We start from the raw sequence: 16,020 nt of genomic DNA on the forward strand, positions 1-16,020 counted from the left end.
CCACTCCTTCTTCACCTAGTTCTTCTGTGCAAGATTTACAAAAACAACCCTTGTGGGTGTGGTGTGGAGAACGTGTGCCTGAAACGCAAATCGTCTTTTTCTGCCAAATCTTCGTGGTGTATTGTGTCATCGGGGCAGCCATCGCCAATTTGAGTTTGCAACAAGGAGACAAACAATTGTGGACCATTTTATTGAGCAGTTGCATCGGTTACCTGCTTCCCAATCCCTCCCTGAAATTCTCCTCGAACGGGAACCACGGAAACCTTGTGTCCAGTGCCAGTGCCAGTCACCAGTCCAACCACAACCAGAACCCCATTTTGGGCGGAGACACGCCTCTGACGTCCAGTAATAACCCCTCGGACAGCAACAGAACTCTGGAATTATGAGTCACGAAAACCAATTTTACTTAACCTTACCCAGTGACAGTTCCATGGAGGTGTTTCCCCACAACACGTTGTGCTGTTACACGGCCAAATTACCTCAGGCCATCCCCTTAGATCACGAAACCCATTGGGAAGTGGCTTTGGTAGAAATGATTCACCCAACACAAATCCAAAACATCACTGAAGGTCAAAACATTTTTTACGTCGAAATTTTGGACCCAGCACTGCAGCAAAAGATGACGGGCAGTCCTCAACATAACTCACATTTTGCAAAGGACCTATTACCCCGCAGCAGTGACTCTTCCTCTCCTCCTCTTTTCGTTTATCACTTTAAAATTAACCCAGGCCATTATTTTAGTGGTCAACATCTGGTGGAAGCCATCGCTGACAAATTCTATGCAACCTTTGACAAAGTTCTGACCAAAGAAGGTAAACGTGTCACCATCGAGTACCACAAACTGTCTCACCGTCTACTCATCAAATTTCAAAGTGACGAAAGAAGTATACGTATTAAATTTTGCCCTGAATTGTATGACATTTTGGGTGGAGACATCAAAATGGTCACGGATACGGACACCAAAAAAATTAAAATGGCAGACATTGACAACGACATGCATTTTGCAAGGTATTTTCGTTACCCGGTAGAACTGAACCAAGGACTGAATTTGATGTTTGTGTACTCCGATGTGGTGGAGTACAACGTGGTGGGACACACCTCCGTGCCGTTACTGCGTGTCATTCCTTTCAAAGTAAATTCTGCCACGGTCACTGACGAGGAAGGTGGAAACACTTACCACGTCCACCGGGAATTTGTACATCCTCATTATTTACCCGTCAGCAAGTCGTATTTGGACACGGTCAACATTACTATAAAAGGAGATCTGGGACAAAATATTTCATTCACCAAAGGAAAAGTCACTGTGAAACTCCATTTTCGAAAACGGTTCTCTCACGATTCGTAAGTCATGTATCCAGTGTACCGAGGGGTTGCACGACAGCGAGGACACGGTTTAGGAGATATGTTAAAATCGGCCTTTCGTTCGGTGGCCCCTGTGTTGAAACCGATGGTGACACGCGGATTGCACGCCTTGAAAGATGCGGCACTGACACAAGGCAAAGAATTTCTCCAAAATGTCATCATCGACAAACAAAACCCTAAAGAAGCCTTCATGAGGGCAGGCAAAAATGTCTTGCTGCAAAGGGGCAAAGACCTTTTGGGTCGCCGAGACACACCTATAAATGCCCTGCACGCTACCGAATCAGGCATTCAGCAAGGACAAGACAGAAAGAGACGACGAAGAAAACATCCTTTCACCAGACTTCAAGCGAGAAAGGCCAAGAAAAGAAAAACCGTTCGAGACTTAGACGTTTTCGATTATTGAGAAAGAACAGAACAAAATGATGCACCGAGAATCTTGCGCTTGTTCCAAAACGGAACTGGATCTGTTTGCCATGCCCCCCACCATGATGACCATGCAAGAATCCCAGTGGGTGGAATTTCACCCCGTCTCCTCATTGACCGATTCCGCTCCCATCGAGTTTGAAATCAAAGGACAGCCCGAAGATTACATCGATCTGAATAGCAGTTACTTGTACTTGAAAGTCAAAGTAACCGAAGTGGACAATGACCCTCTCATTGATACGTCCAGAGTAGCTCCCGTCAACAATTTCATGCATTCCTTGTTCAGTGGAGTGGACTTGTATTTGAATGACAAACTGGTCAGCAGCAGCATGGATACTTACCCTTACCGAGCGTACCTGGAAAATCTCTTGACGTACGGAAAAGAAGCCAAGAATACTCATCTGGATGCTTGCGTGGTATGGAAGCCTGACGCATTAGGTGCAAAGTTCGACAGCACTACAATTGCTGGGGATGAACAAAATTTATCGGGATTTATAGAACGAAGAAAGAAAATTGCACTAAGTCGTAGTTTAGAACTGATGGATCGTTTACATTTGGACATGTGGTTGCAAGAAAAGTATTTGTTGAACGGAGTGGATGTCCGCCTGAGACTGAATCGTAGCAGTGCCGCTTTCCATCTGTTGTCTAATGCTAACGATTACAAAACTGTCATCCAAGAAGCCAGACTCTACGTGCGACGTGTGGAAGTGTTACCTAAAGTAGGTAACGACATCAGTCAGACGTTGAGCAGAACGACCGCCAAGTATCCGATCCGACGAGTGGAAGTGAAAACCTTCACCATTCCCGCTGGACAGCGATCCATGATCGAAGATCATCTGTTCCAAGGACAGCTACCCAAACGTTTGATCCTTGGTATCGTCGAGAATACAGCCTTCAACGGAGCTATCGATAAAAATCCTTTCAAGTTTCGACACTTTGGCGTGTCCAAGATCGAAGTCAGTCGCGATGGCAAGACCTTGTCTACCCGACCTTTCGAACCTAACTTTGGTGTCGCGAAGAATTACTTGAGATCGTACTTGTCCCTGTACGAAGCCACCGGACAGTTAGGAACCAACATCAGTCACGGTATTACGTACGAGGATTATGCAGGAGGCTATGCTTTGTGGGCTTTCGATTTCACTCCAGACCAAGGCAGCGACGAGGGACATTTCCACCCTATAAAATCTGGCCAGATTCGTGTGGAAATTCAGTTTGCAAACCGAGACCCTGATGTAACGGTGAACGTCATCCTGTATGCAGAATTCGATAATGCCATAGAAATCAACAGCTTGAGAGAAGTCATTCTAGATTACTAGAAGCCATGGAAGACTGATATCCCTCTTTACCTAGTGGAGAAACTTTGGAGATGAAATGTGAGGAGACCGTGGAAGAAGAAGTGATCATGATGAAGTCGAGATGGCCAGAACAAGAAGCCCATTTAGTCTCCTGTTTTGCCAAACACTTGGTCGAAAAAATGACGGAATTGATCAAGAAAAATTGCTATGGATGTCAAAACGCTCATCCCAGTCAAATTCAACACGATAAATGCCTGATGTTAAGTCAAGAAGAAAAATTGGACGAGTATCTGGACGAAGCTTGGAGTCTCATCTCGGACGAAGACGTGTTGCACCAGTGGTATTAAGACTTGCGTGAACATTCTTGTCCACCATTAACCACTCAAGAGATCCATCGTATCGAAGCTCTCCTGAATCAGAGTGAGGAGACGAAACGAAGAAACGGTTATTTGTCAGACATTTTCAAGCAAAAAGTCAGGATCTAATTGACGACTTATTATTACCTGTGAAGAAGAGAAAAACATGGATACCTGAGAACTTTATTACCTTTTGAACCACAGTTCGTATACGGCTTCTTGGAATCCTGTCGTCTGTGCTAAAGATGAACTCCCTCATCGCAAACCTAAAGACCATCTAGCTTACGTGATCAACACGGACGACAGTCATCTCCCAGGAACCCACTGGGTAGCCGTCTACTTTCCTCAAGAAGGATGTGTGGAATATTTCGATTCGTACGGATTGCCCCCTTTGGAAGACGATATCATCGACTTTATGAGAAGAAATGCTCAGACCACCCAATTCAATAATGTGAAATTACAAGGCACAGATTCCTTGGTGTGTGGACAGTACTGTGTGTATTTTCTGCATCATCGCAGCCTGGGCTATTCCTTAGAACATTTAGTGACTCATTTTGATCCTCGTTCTTCTACTAGAAACGATGTGAAAGTAGATCGATGGTTTTGTGACCATTATGCTTATCTTTTGTCTCAAGCTAGGAAACGTAGTGTCCATCAATGGCCTAATGACTTCCAACAGTGGAAATCACAATTTCATTCACAACGTTGTCAGCCCTGTTTAAAGTAGACTGTCAATTGAGAAAAAAATGTTTGTCATTTGAAGAAAAAATGTTTGATGTTATCATGTTGGATTATTGTTAAAAAATGTTAGAGTTGTTGTTGGTTAGTGTTAAGTGATTTTTGAATAAAAAATTGTGTTTTAAAAAAAATGTCTTTGTCTTTTGTTTAGCTATAAGAATGTTGGATTGATGCTCTTTAATTTCTTACTATCCCTCTCATGACACTCACTGAACTTTGCGACTCGAAATCCGTGTGGGGGATGTTTTCCTTCACGTCCGCGCTTTGACTTTAAGAACCGGGGCAGTTTCCAGTCTAACCATCCATTGTCGACTCATCCTCCTACGAAGATGTGCTCCAAACTAGCTAAGCTCAACGAAGCCTACGTGAATTTGCATAGGGTCAGACACAGTCTGATACCGAAGCCAGAAGAAATAGAGAATGTGAGAATGTTAAAAGTTACTGAAGACCTGAGAGAAGAGCTCTTCAGAGAAGAAGTGAACAGGGAGAAAGAAGAATGGACAGAGAAGTACAGACTTCAGAGACAGCAGCAACAGCAGCAACAACAACAACAGCAGCAGCAACCTGAACCTGACAGAGGCTTTGTCGATTGTCGTATCGACACCAAAGAGTTCTTCTTCTCTTTCCGAAGAAGCAGACCTATCGCCAGAAAGTATATCCTCAGAGGACATCGCATTCTTAGAAACTAAAAAAGATTGCCATAGCAAACAAAAAACAGCCCTTTTCAGGGCTACCCCAATACTCTAGAAAAGAAATAACTATCCATTTGCCAATGTGTGTAGGTAGAGTAGTGTGAAAATAAACACTAACTCTTTTTTTAAAAAAATGTGAGGGTATGTGATTGTGTATAGGATTGTGTGTTTGTAAGTGCTCACGTAAGTTGGTGTGGATAGTAGATTAAAATAATGTTTTTGGTGTTTGAGGTGTAGATTTGGGGTTGGATTGGATTGCTTTGCGTATGTGAATAGTCTATTGAAGTGGTTAATAAGAAAAAATTTTTAAAATAGTGATGGGTAGCATAAAAAAGTGAGTGAGTGTTTCTTTTAGGTCCGCGCGTTGTTGGGTTATGATCTAGTTAAGATCAATTTTATGTTTTTAGGGGGATGTTTTCCTTCACGTCCGCGCTTTCACTATAAATTGAAACTCACTGGACAGTCTAGCTACCCTTGTTGATTGATCAGCACAAGAATGAATAGCAGAATAAGCAAACTTCTTGAACTCCAGATACATCTGGGATATGTCAGGCGCCTGTTAAATGAACTGGCCGCGGAGGCTATAGTAGAAGAGGAAAGAATAAAGAAGGAAGAGGAGGAGAGAAGACAGAGGGAAGAGGAGGAAAAGAAAATAGGAGAGAGGATGTCGTACAATATTCCCGAGACAGAGGATTGGGGTGTTGAAGCGAATCATCCTCCCTCTGCGCTCCCCAGAAGAAAGGTGAAAGGAGACTGGGGAAGAAGATGCGTGTGTGGCGCAAGGCCAGGAAGGTGCCATCATTAGATAGTTGCATCTGGAGTTAAAAAAAACAGCCCTTTTAAGGGCTACCCAATACTCTAGAAAAGAAATAACCATCAATTTGCCAATGTGTGTGTGTAGGTAGAGTAGTGTGATTATAAACACTGACTCTTTTTTCATAGTGTGATGGTATGTGTTTGTGTGTTTGTGTGTTTGTGTTTGTGATTGTAAGCGCTCACGTACGATTGTGTGGATAGTAAATTATGGATTTGTTTATTGTTTCTTAGCGTATGTGGAGAGTATAGTTTGGGTTTTATTATATGAAATGAGAAAAGTGGGGATGTTTTCCTTCACGTCCGCGCGTTGTTTGATCATGATCTAGGTAAGATCAATTTTTATGTCTTAGGGGATGTTTTCCATCACGTCCGCGCTTTTCGCATAAGAATCCACAGTATTCGTCGTTCAAATCATTCTGCAAAGAATAAAAAAGAAGATGGCTTCGAACCACCTTAACAAAATGGAAAAATTGCAAAACGTCCTGGACAATTTAGGAATGATGGAGCAAATGTTGGTTAACCTAAACGAGGATCACTATTCTTATAGTCCCCATCGAGTGAAGATGGAGATAAACAACTTACGAAAAATGAAGGTAATCATCAGTGATCTGTTGAAAGAAATAAAGGAAGAGAAGGAGGATGAAGAGGAAAGGATAAGGATGAGAGCATGGAACGAAAAAATTGAAAAAGAAGAAGAAAATGAGAAGAGGAAGAAAGAAGAGGAGGAGGAGAAGAAAGAAGAGGAGGAGAAAAGAAAGAAAGAAAAGAAGAGAAAAAGTGTAGGACAGAAAATAAGAAGCTGGTGGAGAAATAGAAGAAATTAGAAGAAGATGAAAACCAAAGGCCCTTTTCAGGGCCACGTACATTTCTCGAAAAGAGAATGACTTTTTCAATTGCCTAAATTTAAATTTAAATTTAAAAAAATTATTTTTAAAAAAAACATCCCATATTCAAATCCCCTTGTCCCTAGACAGACCCACACTTTATTCCCCCCATGTTCAATTTCCCCTTGTCTCTAGACAGTCCCAAACTCTATTCTCATGTAATGCTAATTCTCCTTGTCCCCAGATTGTCCCACGATTTTTTTCCATGTTAAATTTCCATAGTCCCCAGATTGTCCCAGGGGTGTTTTTAATGCTAATTCCCATTGTCCCTAGGGTATCCCCATTCACTACTATGGTTTTTACTACTGCTCATCTCTGCAAAATGTTCTGCTAACAGGTAAGCTTTATCCTCGTTGGAAATTTATCCGGTTATATTTGGCATAGGATGAGTAGCTTTTCATTTCATTACCTTTATTCGGGTCCATATCTGTTTTGCATTGCTTCTGTAGTCCAGAGACGAGAAGTATTCTTGCCAGGTGTTCAACTTTGCGATTCGGATAGTGCGTTTGGCTGTTTGTTCCTTGCCTTTGTATATTATAAAATCCGCGAAATGTCCAGTACTTTGAACTTGATCAGGGCATTTTTCTTTTCCTTTAGGATCTGTTTACATTCCTCATTCCACCATGGTAAGGAATTTTTTAATATGTGGATATTGTTTCCTCCTGTTTTGGGAATGCTTAAGGCAGCTGCTGATGAGAGTACATCTATTACATTCTGGTGATATTTATTGATATCCACATCTCGTAGTTCTTCTAATTTTGTATCTTCAAGTGTAGTCCTAAATGTGAACAAGTCTTCCTTATCTAATTTCCATTTGGGAATCCTAGCCGAGATAGTGATAGGGATAGTTAGGTTTAGGTTGATTATTATTGGTAAATTATCACTCCCTAGCGTACTGATTTAGTCCACTTCTCAGACTGGAGACTTTATATGGGATTCCATCATTCCAATTGGGCAGTGGACAGGCAAGAAGCAGGACCGGCATATAACTGGACGAAAAAGCAGAAGAAAAAAAACGTGCAGTAGGAACGCAGAACAAAGAATGTGTCCATAAAACTAATTAACTACCAGAAGATTACTATAATTTTGCTCGAGTACGAACATTCACCAAATGCTGCTGATATAGAATTCACCGAAACTGACAGAGAGACGGGAGGAAGCAGTCTACACGTGGCAGCCCACAGAAATGGAGGGCAACCAGTGAAAGACGCACCACCAGAACCATGTCTGCTAGCCGGTGAAGACCAATATTAGCTGACCGAAGAAACATGTGCCATCACAGGAGTTTAACGGGACGCCGTATCACCAGGTCCACTCCTAAAAAAGAAGAAGTAATTCCAGGGGTGCCACCGGAGTAACAAGATGTGGTAGCCCTCTTATACCGGAGCAGCTAACCAATTTCCGGTACACGCCTGCACCATAATAGCAGTCTATGAGAAGACCGAGGAATAAAAAGATTCCTACCATTGCCTTAATGTACACGGTTTTCATTTGGCTGAAAACCGTATTTGATAAAATCTATATTTTAAATCCTAATTTGACCTGTTTTGGTAACACCATCAAACTTTTATTCTCTTATTTCTATTTTATGCGTGACACAAACTGTTTTTAAGTCATTTCGACTTTACTGATTAGTATTTAATTAGTATATCGAATGTACACTTTATACACTAAATTCCACCTCTTGAATGAATAATTTTTCAAAATTTCTGACTTAATAAATTTGAGCAATTGCACAGGTGGCTTACACATTATTGGTATTTCATTGTCCGTTTACATAACTTACCTACCTACCTACTTTATATGGTTCATGCAGGGATGCGATAGAAAACACCCCTACACTGTTTAGAGTCAGAACGCTATGATAGTTTGATTTGAGGGTGACGGATAGAGAGAAGTGAAAGAGCATGTATTATGATACAAATTTAAAACAAACGACAGACACATTTTTTTTCAAAACACAACATTTTTATTCAAATATCAATCAACCAACAATTAACTATAATACATTTTTTTTCTCAAGCAAACAAACAAACACTTTTCAAATAACAAACTATTTTTGACAAGGTTGGCAACGATGTGAAGTGAAGCTAGACTTTCACTGATGGAAGTCATTGGGCCATTGATTTTTCCTAGCAAAAGACAAAAGATAACCATAATGGTCACATAACCATCGATCTACTTTGTCATCGATTTTAGAAGAGTGGCGATCAAAATAAGTCACTAAATATTCTAAAGAATATCCAAGGCTGCGTTGATGAAGAAAATACACAATATTGTCCACACACCATGGAATATGTGCCGTGTAATTTCATATTATTGAATCGTGTCGTGTGGGTATTTCTTCTCATAAAGTCAATGATGTCGTCTTCCAAAGGTGGCAATCCATACCAATCAAAGTACTCCACACAACCATCACAGGGAAAATAGACGTCTACCCAGTGGGTTTCTGGGAGATGACTGTCGTCCGTGTTGATGACATAAGCTTGATGGGCTTGAGGTTTGCGATGAGGCAGTTCATCTTTTCCATCCACGACAGGATTCCAAGAAGCAGTGTACGAACTGTGGTTCAAAGGTGATTAAGTTCCCATGTATCCATTTTTGTATTGTTTTGTTTTTCTTGTAGTTTTATTTCCTCACAGGTAATGATAAGTCATCAATTCAATCTGAACGCTTTGCTTGAAAATCTCTGACAAGTAACCGTTTCTTCTCTCCGTCTCCGCACTCTGAGCCAAGAGAGCTTCGATGTGATGGATCTCTAGATCCATCAGTGGAGGAGAAGAATGATCACTTAAGTCTTTATACCACTGATGAAACACGGCTTCTTCCGAGATAAGACTCCTTCGTCCAGATACTCGTCCAATTTTTCTTCTTGATTCGGCATCAGACATTTATCGTGCTGAATTTGACTGGGATGATCGTTTTGACATCCATATCAAACTTTCTTGATTAATTCCGTAATTGTTTCTGCCAGATGTTTGGCATAACAGGAGACTAAATGTTGTTCTTGTTCTGGCTATATGGATTTAATGACTATGTCCTCTTCGTCTTTGTCTTTGGGTTAAACTTCCACGGTATCTTTGTCTTTGGGTTAAACTTCCACGGTATCCTCCCATTCCATTCCCATAGATTCTCCAACATTCAAAGAGGGAATACATGTTTCCATTGCTACTAATAGTCTAGAATGACTTCTCTCTCAAACTGTTGATTTCTATGGTATTATCGAATTCAGCATACAGGATGACGTTCAACGTCTCAGGTAGAACTTTGACAAAATGATATACCACACGAATCTGACCGGATTTTATAGGGTGAAAATGTCCCTCGTCGCTGTCTTGGTCTGGAGTGAAATCAAAAGCCCACAAAGCGTTGCCTCCTGCATAATCTTCGTACGTAATGCCATGACTGGTGTTGGTTCCTAACTGTCCGATGGCTTCGTACAGGGATAGGTACAACCTCAAGTAATTCATCTTGACAACAAAGTCAGATTCGAAGGGTCTGGTACACAAGGTCTTGCCATCGCGACTGACTTCCATCTTGGACACGTCGTAGTGCTGACACTCGAAAGGATTTAATTGGGGCTCCGTTGAAGGCTGCATTGCTCACGATACCAATGCTTAATCGCTTGGATAGCTGTTCTTGGAACAGATGATCTTAGATCTAGGATCGGAGTCCAGTAGCAATGGTGAAGGTTTGCAATTCCACGCGTCGTATCGAATACTTAGCGGTCGTTCTGCTCAAAGTGTGACTTATTTCGTTTCCCACTTTATGTAACACTTCCACGCGTCACACGTAGAGTCTGGCTTCCTTGATGTCGGTTTTATAATCGGCATCACCAGAAAATCAAAGCGGTACTGCTGATATTCAGTCTCAGGCGAAAATCCACACCGTTCAGCAAATATTTCTCTTGTAACCATTTGTCCAATCGCATGCGGTCCATCAGATCTAATCTTCGGCTCCCAGCAATTTTCTTTTGACGTGAGTCAAATTCCTTATTGATGCAACCTTTATCTCCACCTCATCGATCTTGCTCGATGTGTCAGGTTTTCATACCACGCAAGCATCCAGATATGTTTTTATGTTTCTTTTCCGTACGTCAAAAGAGATTTTCGAGGTACGCTCGATAAGGATAAGTATCCATGCTGCTGCATCGTCCTCATGGTGGGTGGCATGGAAATCAGCTCCAGTTCCGGCTTGGAACAGGCGTAAGACTCGTGGTGCGTCCTTTCTTTCATCCTGTCTATGTGATTTTTTAATAATCAAAAACGTCTATGTCTCGACCAGTTCTTCTTTTCTTAGCTTTATGAGTCTGAAGTCCTCTGGAAGGGTGTCTTCTACGTCTCATTCTGCCTTGTCCTTGCTGTAGCATCAGGGAATGCCTGACTCATAAGCGTCCAGGGCATCTATAAGAGTTTCTCACCGTCCCAAAATATCTTTGCCCGTTTGAATCAATACATTTTTGCCTGCTGTCAAGAAAGCTTCTTTGGGATTTTGTTTGTCGATGAAGACATTTTGAAACAAGTGCGGTAAGATGTCAATATACTTGAGAGTGTGTTGAGCGTAAAATATTTCCACATGCGGTATTTCAAAGTATGTTGAAAATGTTCCACGATGCTGGCTTTGGTTTCGGGATTCTCGGTGGTGAAAAAATGATGTCACGTTTCTTTAATTCTTTTTGGAAAGCTTGTTTCAGAAATTCGGTGCCTTTATATGTTGGTCATCGAAGAGGGTGACGACCGCTTTGTTTCAACACCAGTTTGAGGGCTCACACTTACTCAGTGCTCGATTTGAAAGTCAATGGCACAACCCAGGCAAATTTGGAAAAGACGTCAATGACACAAAACACATATTTGTGGCCACGATTGTAGATGGCTAAATGTGAGACATCGGCTAAATCAGCGTGCCATTGAATATCGATGACCTCAACTTGCAATGCGAATTCTGGAAAATGTTTATCGAATGGGTTTGTGTAAAGTGTACGTGGCTTGTTCTCGTAACCATCACTACACTTGAGGTAAACGGAGACTTTACAGACGACTTTTCGCAGCACGATACAATTCTGATCTCCGTATCCCTCAGGATGGGATGGATAGTAGCAAATGCTGGCTAACACCTATTCCATTTCTGGTTAATAGTGAAGTGGCTGGGAAGCCGAACCCTCTTCTGGTACATGATTTGATATACTTTTTCCAAAGATCGACTGACGATTTGGTGAGTGTGTAAGCGCACAATCTTGTGCGGTTCGTAGGTGGTCACTTTAAAGTTTCCATAATATCCAGACTGCAACGATTCGTTCAGCTCGCCATAGTTCACCACTCGACTGGTGCAATAATTGAGAGGTGGATTTCACTTTACACTCGGTGTGCACTTTCCTTGTTTGTCCCGGTATTCGTAGCCGTACGTTTTAGAACCACCACAAGCAAATTTTAAAATCTTGTCGTCGGGGTACTTTTCAGTCCAGGCTCCTAAACGGTCTCCTTCGATGTCAGGGTGACGTTGACCCAGGTGATCGAAGTAGATGCAACTGTCTGTGTCAAAGTACAGGACGCAATCCCTAACAGTTCTAAAGCTTCGTACAATTTTAAGCGAGTATGGGATGTCGCATAAACCGCAATGATGACATTTCGAAATTCGTCGGCTTCTACAAAGTCCAGTTCTTTTTCGTAATTGACTAAGATCAAGTCCACACAAACGACATCCAAGTGTTTCATGTATTTGGTTTTGTCGTGAATCATCTGAAAGTAAGGGGAAGGTTCTGTCAAATATACTGTCATTTTGCCATTTTTCCCCACAAACAATTTAATATCACTTTGGCAAATGATCGCCTTCGTTCGTTTTGTCCACGTGGTCTAAAGTGATGCCTTCCTGCTCCCAGTATTTCTCTTTGAATTTCTTTTGGTCTTCTGGAGTGTGGCATCAGGAAGGATAGCCACTGGCTTCTTGTTTCAGTTTCAAAAAGGCATAGACGTAGTCTGCGATAAGGTCTTTCTGACTCTCGTCTTCTTGTGGTATTATTCTGTCTTGGGAAAGTGGTACATTTTGTACACTGCTAACAGTTGGTATCCCAGGTCCAGATCTTTAAACAAGTCCATGCTGACCTACGTTCTGTTAAGGCGCGTTCTTCCTGTGTGTGCTGAAAAGGTCGGTCTCGGTTGCACGTTTCGGCACAAGTACGGCACAAGGGAAACATCAGTTTTCTTTGGCAATGGTGAGGTAAAACCGGATGGCGCAAGTCGGTTGGAGGCAAGACTTTGCACTTGATCAATCCTTCGTATTGTCGAATGTTTTCCAGGTCGATGTGTTCCGTCAGCAATTTCGGATGCCCAGCCGGAAAGCGAAAATATTTGCACACTTAAGGATACAGCGAACACACGTCCATATTTGATTTCTTCTCCTTTCTCCTCGTTGGTTAGGTACAGCAAACAGGTGGCATATGTCCGTCATCTGTACAAACTGTCACGAGGGTTCAGTGGGTCCACAAACTTGTAACTTTCCACGATGCGTTTAAACTCAGGATCGGTTTTCAAACGGTGATCATACTCGTGTTCCCACATTTCCACTTCTTGGTATCCTTGGTATTCTAACTTCAAGCGCCGCTGACAAGTGGCCTGGTACAAGTCTTCCATGGTCTGTTGTAAAAACAGAGTTTTAGAGCCACCTTCAGAGTAGCAGAGGGGACATCTGTGAAATAATTATAAGCAATCGTTAAACTCGTACACTATCTTGGGGTTTTCTAAGTCCCAACCATCCACCGAATACCTTCCGATGGTCTTATCGCCTCCTCCATTGCGGACGTGATGGATTCATCTGTTTTCCTAGTCGTACAAGTAATGTAGCCAGCGTAGGGCTTTGACCGATAATTGACGTTTGACAAAGTTTGTCGTTTGAGGGCTGATGACAGCCATGGTGTGTTTGGGCATGTATCGTTAGCGGTACACTAAGGAGCACGCTTTGGCAATGGCAGATTTCTTTCAAAGGATTGATCCCTCCGTGTTACATGAACAGTTCTCAAAATTTTCCACAGCAACGCCGTAAAATGTCCACGTCGGAAGGACAATACTTTAAAATTTCTTCCTGAAAGTCGAAGGGGTCCGAGACGTGAGCCTGGTACCAAGCTTCTCGTTGAGAAATTGGAGCCATCACCGTGGCATGTCGATAACAATCTTCCTAAGGTTCGATGTCCTCTTGGCTCCACGACTCGTCGATGGGGTCTAAGATCCATTGGGCGAAGTAGGCTAGCGTGTTCAGTCCCCGAAAGATTTTTTCAGGTCCTCCAGGAATCTTGCTGCAGTGAGGGCAATGACTAAAGATAGGCTCTTGGCTGCACTTCTCGTGCACTGGATGAGCTACACAAAATTAGGAATGTGAATGCTGGTCTCTTGCATACATTCGAAATCGGAAAAGATGAAATTGCCCTTCTTCTGATCATCGTCTTCCTCTTGATGTTTGGAATGGTATTTTTGAATGTAGCAAGTCTACGATTTGGTGACAACTGTGACATCGTTCCTTTCCTGGACATACGTGTGCCTTGTCATTATTGGTATGTATGCCTTTTCCACGAGTAGGGCACAATCTCAGGAGTTGAGAAGCACTTTTCTGCTGTGAACCTTGCGTTTTTAGATGTTGTTGGTAACATGTAGGTCTGACAAAAGTGCGCTGACAAACAGGGCAATGCACTCGTTCTTTTCCTTTCCGCGGACAGAGTTGAGAGGCCAAACATCTCTCACATTTCAATCCACAATGCGTGTGTTGCTGTAGATCGTTATAGCCATAGTCACATTTCTTACAATAATAACTATCCCGGGAATGGGACGATACTGGTAATGACATCGAAATGTTCATCGTGATGATAAACGTTAATGTATTTTCCGTCTTTGAAATCTTTGCCTCGAAACAAAAGAGGTCCGCGTACTTATTGAGGATGCACTTTCATGGTGTAGCGTGCAGCCAAGACGTCTTGCAATTTTTGGATTTCAGGAATTCCACAGGGTGTATCTTTGGATAGCCCCACTTGTTGTAACAGGAGTTCTGCTTCTCTTTGTTATTTGGATCGGTTCGATTTTCGATTGTTTTCCCATTCTCTTTTCCATTCTGCTGTGTCGACCTTGTCGGCATCCGTTCGTCCCACCACGATAGCACGGGCTAAACACATCTGTTGTGATGAATGGAAAGTCTCAAGCGATCGTCTTCTTTGGCTTCACATTGTCGTTTCAGTGTGGTTGACAAAGAATCCAACCCCTCAGTGATGAACTTATCTGCTTTCTCCAGCAGTACATTGGATTTGAAATCTTGAAACTTCACAGTGTATGTGTTGGCCATGGTTCTAAATTTTCTAGAGGAGCGCTTTTCCGTCTCTCGAATGTTGTAATTTTCAGGGGCTAATGGTGGTGAACTTTGGTTGGGTGTAGAATCTCTGGATCTGGATTTTGGTTCACTAATGTCATCTTCAAAATCGCTGGTATCAATGTGAGCGAAGACTTTTGCTACTGTGCGAGGCGATAAGTCACGTTTCTTCCTCTTACTTTCTTCTCCTTTCTCCCTTTATATCCATGTGATACCAGTGTTTATATAAAGAGTGTCTTCCCTCCTGGTTTTCATTTAACTCTCAAACCGATCGGAACGATGGAAGAGCCAACACAGATCGAACTTCTGATCAGAGCTTTTCGAAGCAACATGTGAAAGTTTTCTTCAGACAGACCGACGGACCACTCCCCTCCTTTCGAGATAAAAGTCAAGATACTTGCTATATCTGTAAGAAGAAAAGGTATTGGGCTGAAGATTGTTCAGACCGCCAAAAAGGTAAGACAGGTGTCAGAAGAGACAAAAGTCGAGATACCTGTTTTCATTGTCAAGAAAAAGGACATTGATCTTCCAAATGCTTAGAAAACAACAGGATCAAGAGGAAGAGAGGGGATCAAAACAATAAGAAGAGGTACCCTCCCCAAAAGAAGAACTCAGGCACGTCCAGAAAGAGAATAAAGAGAAGAAAAGAAGATGAGGAGAAAGTGAGGAACGAGAAAACACCAGTAAAAGTGAAGAAATTTAAAAACAGTGTGAACAAAGACACGTCAGAAGAAGTCTATGAACTTTTTAAAGTGTTGTGTTGTGAATTGGAGTGTAAAATTTGTAACAGAATAGACCACACAGAAAATGTGTCTTTTGGTTTTGATTTTTTAGAATAAGGACCTACACTCACGCATTCACACACGTACATCATGGGGCAAAAAAAGGTATTTGAGTTTTAATTGATTTTGGCAAATTGAATGCTATCTCTTTTCGAGAGAAGTGGGTGGCCCTGAAAAGGACTCTTGGGTGGTTGTTTAAAAAACGGTAACGGGATGTAATCCGCTTTAACTGCTTTAAGCCTTTGCCATTGCCAAGGCCTACTTCTGGGCTTCCTCCTGCTGATGATGATTTGGTGGAAATCACTAGGTTCGGTATCGCAGGCATAGTA

This window comes from Sinohyriopsis cumingii, chromosome 1 (assembly GCF_028554795.1).
Source record: "Sinohyriopsis cumingii isolate HCF-2022 chromosome 1, ASM2855479v2, whole genome shotgun sequence".
In the NCBI taxonomy this organism is placed as follows: Eukaryota; Metazoa; Mollusca; class Bivalvia; order Unionida; family Unionidae; genus Sinohyriopsis; species Sinohyriopsis cumingii.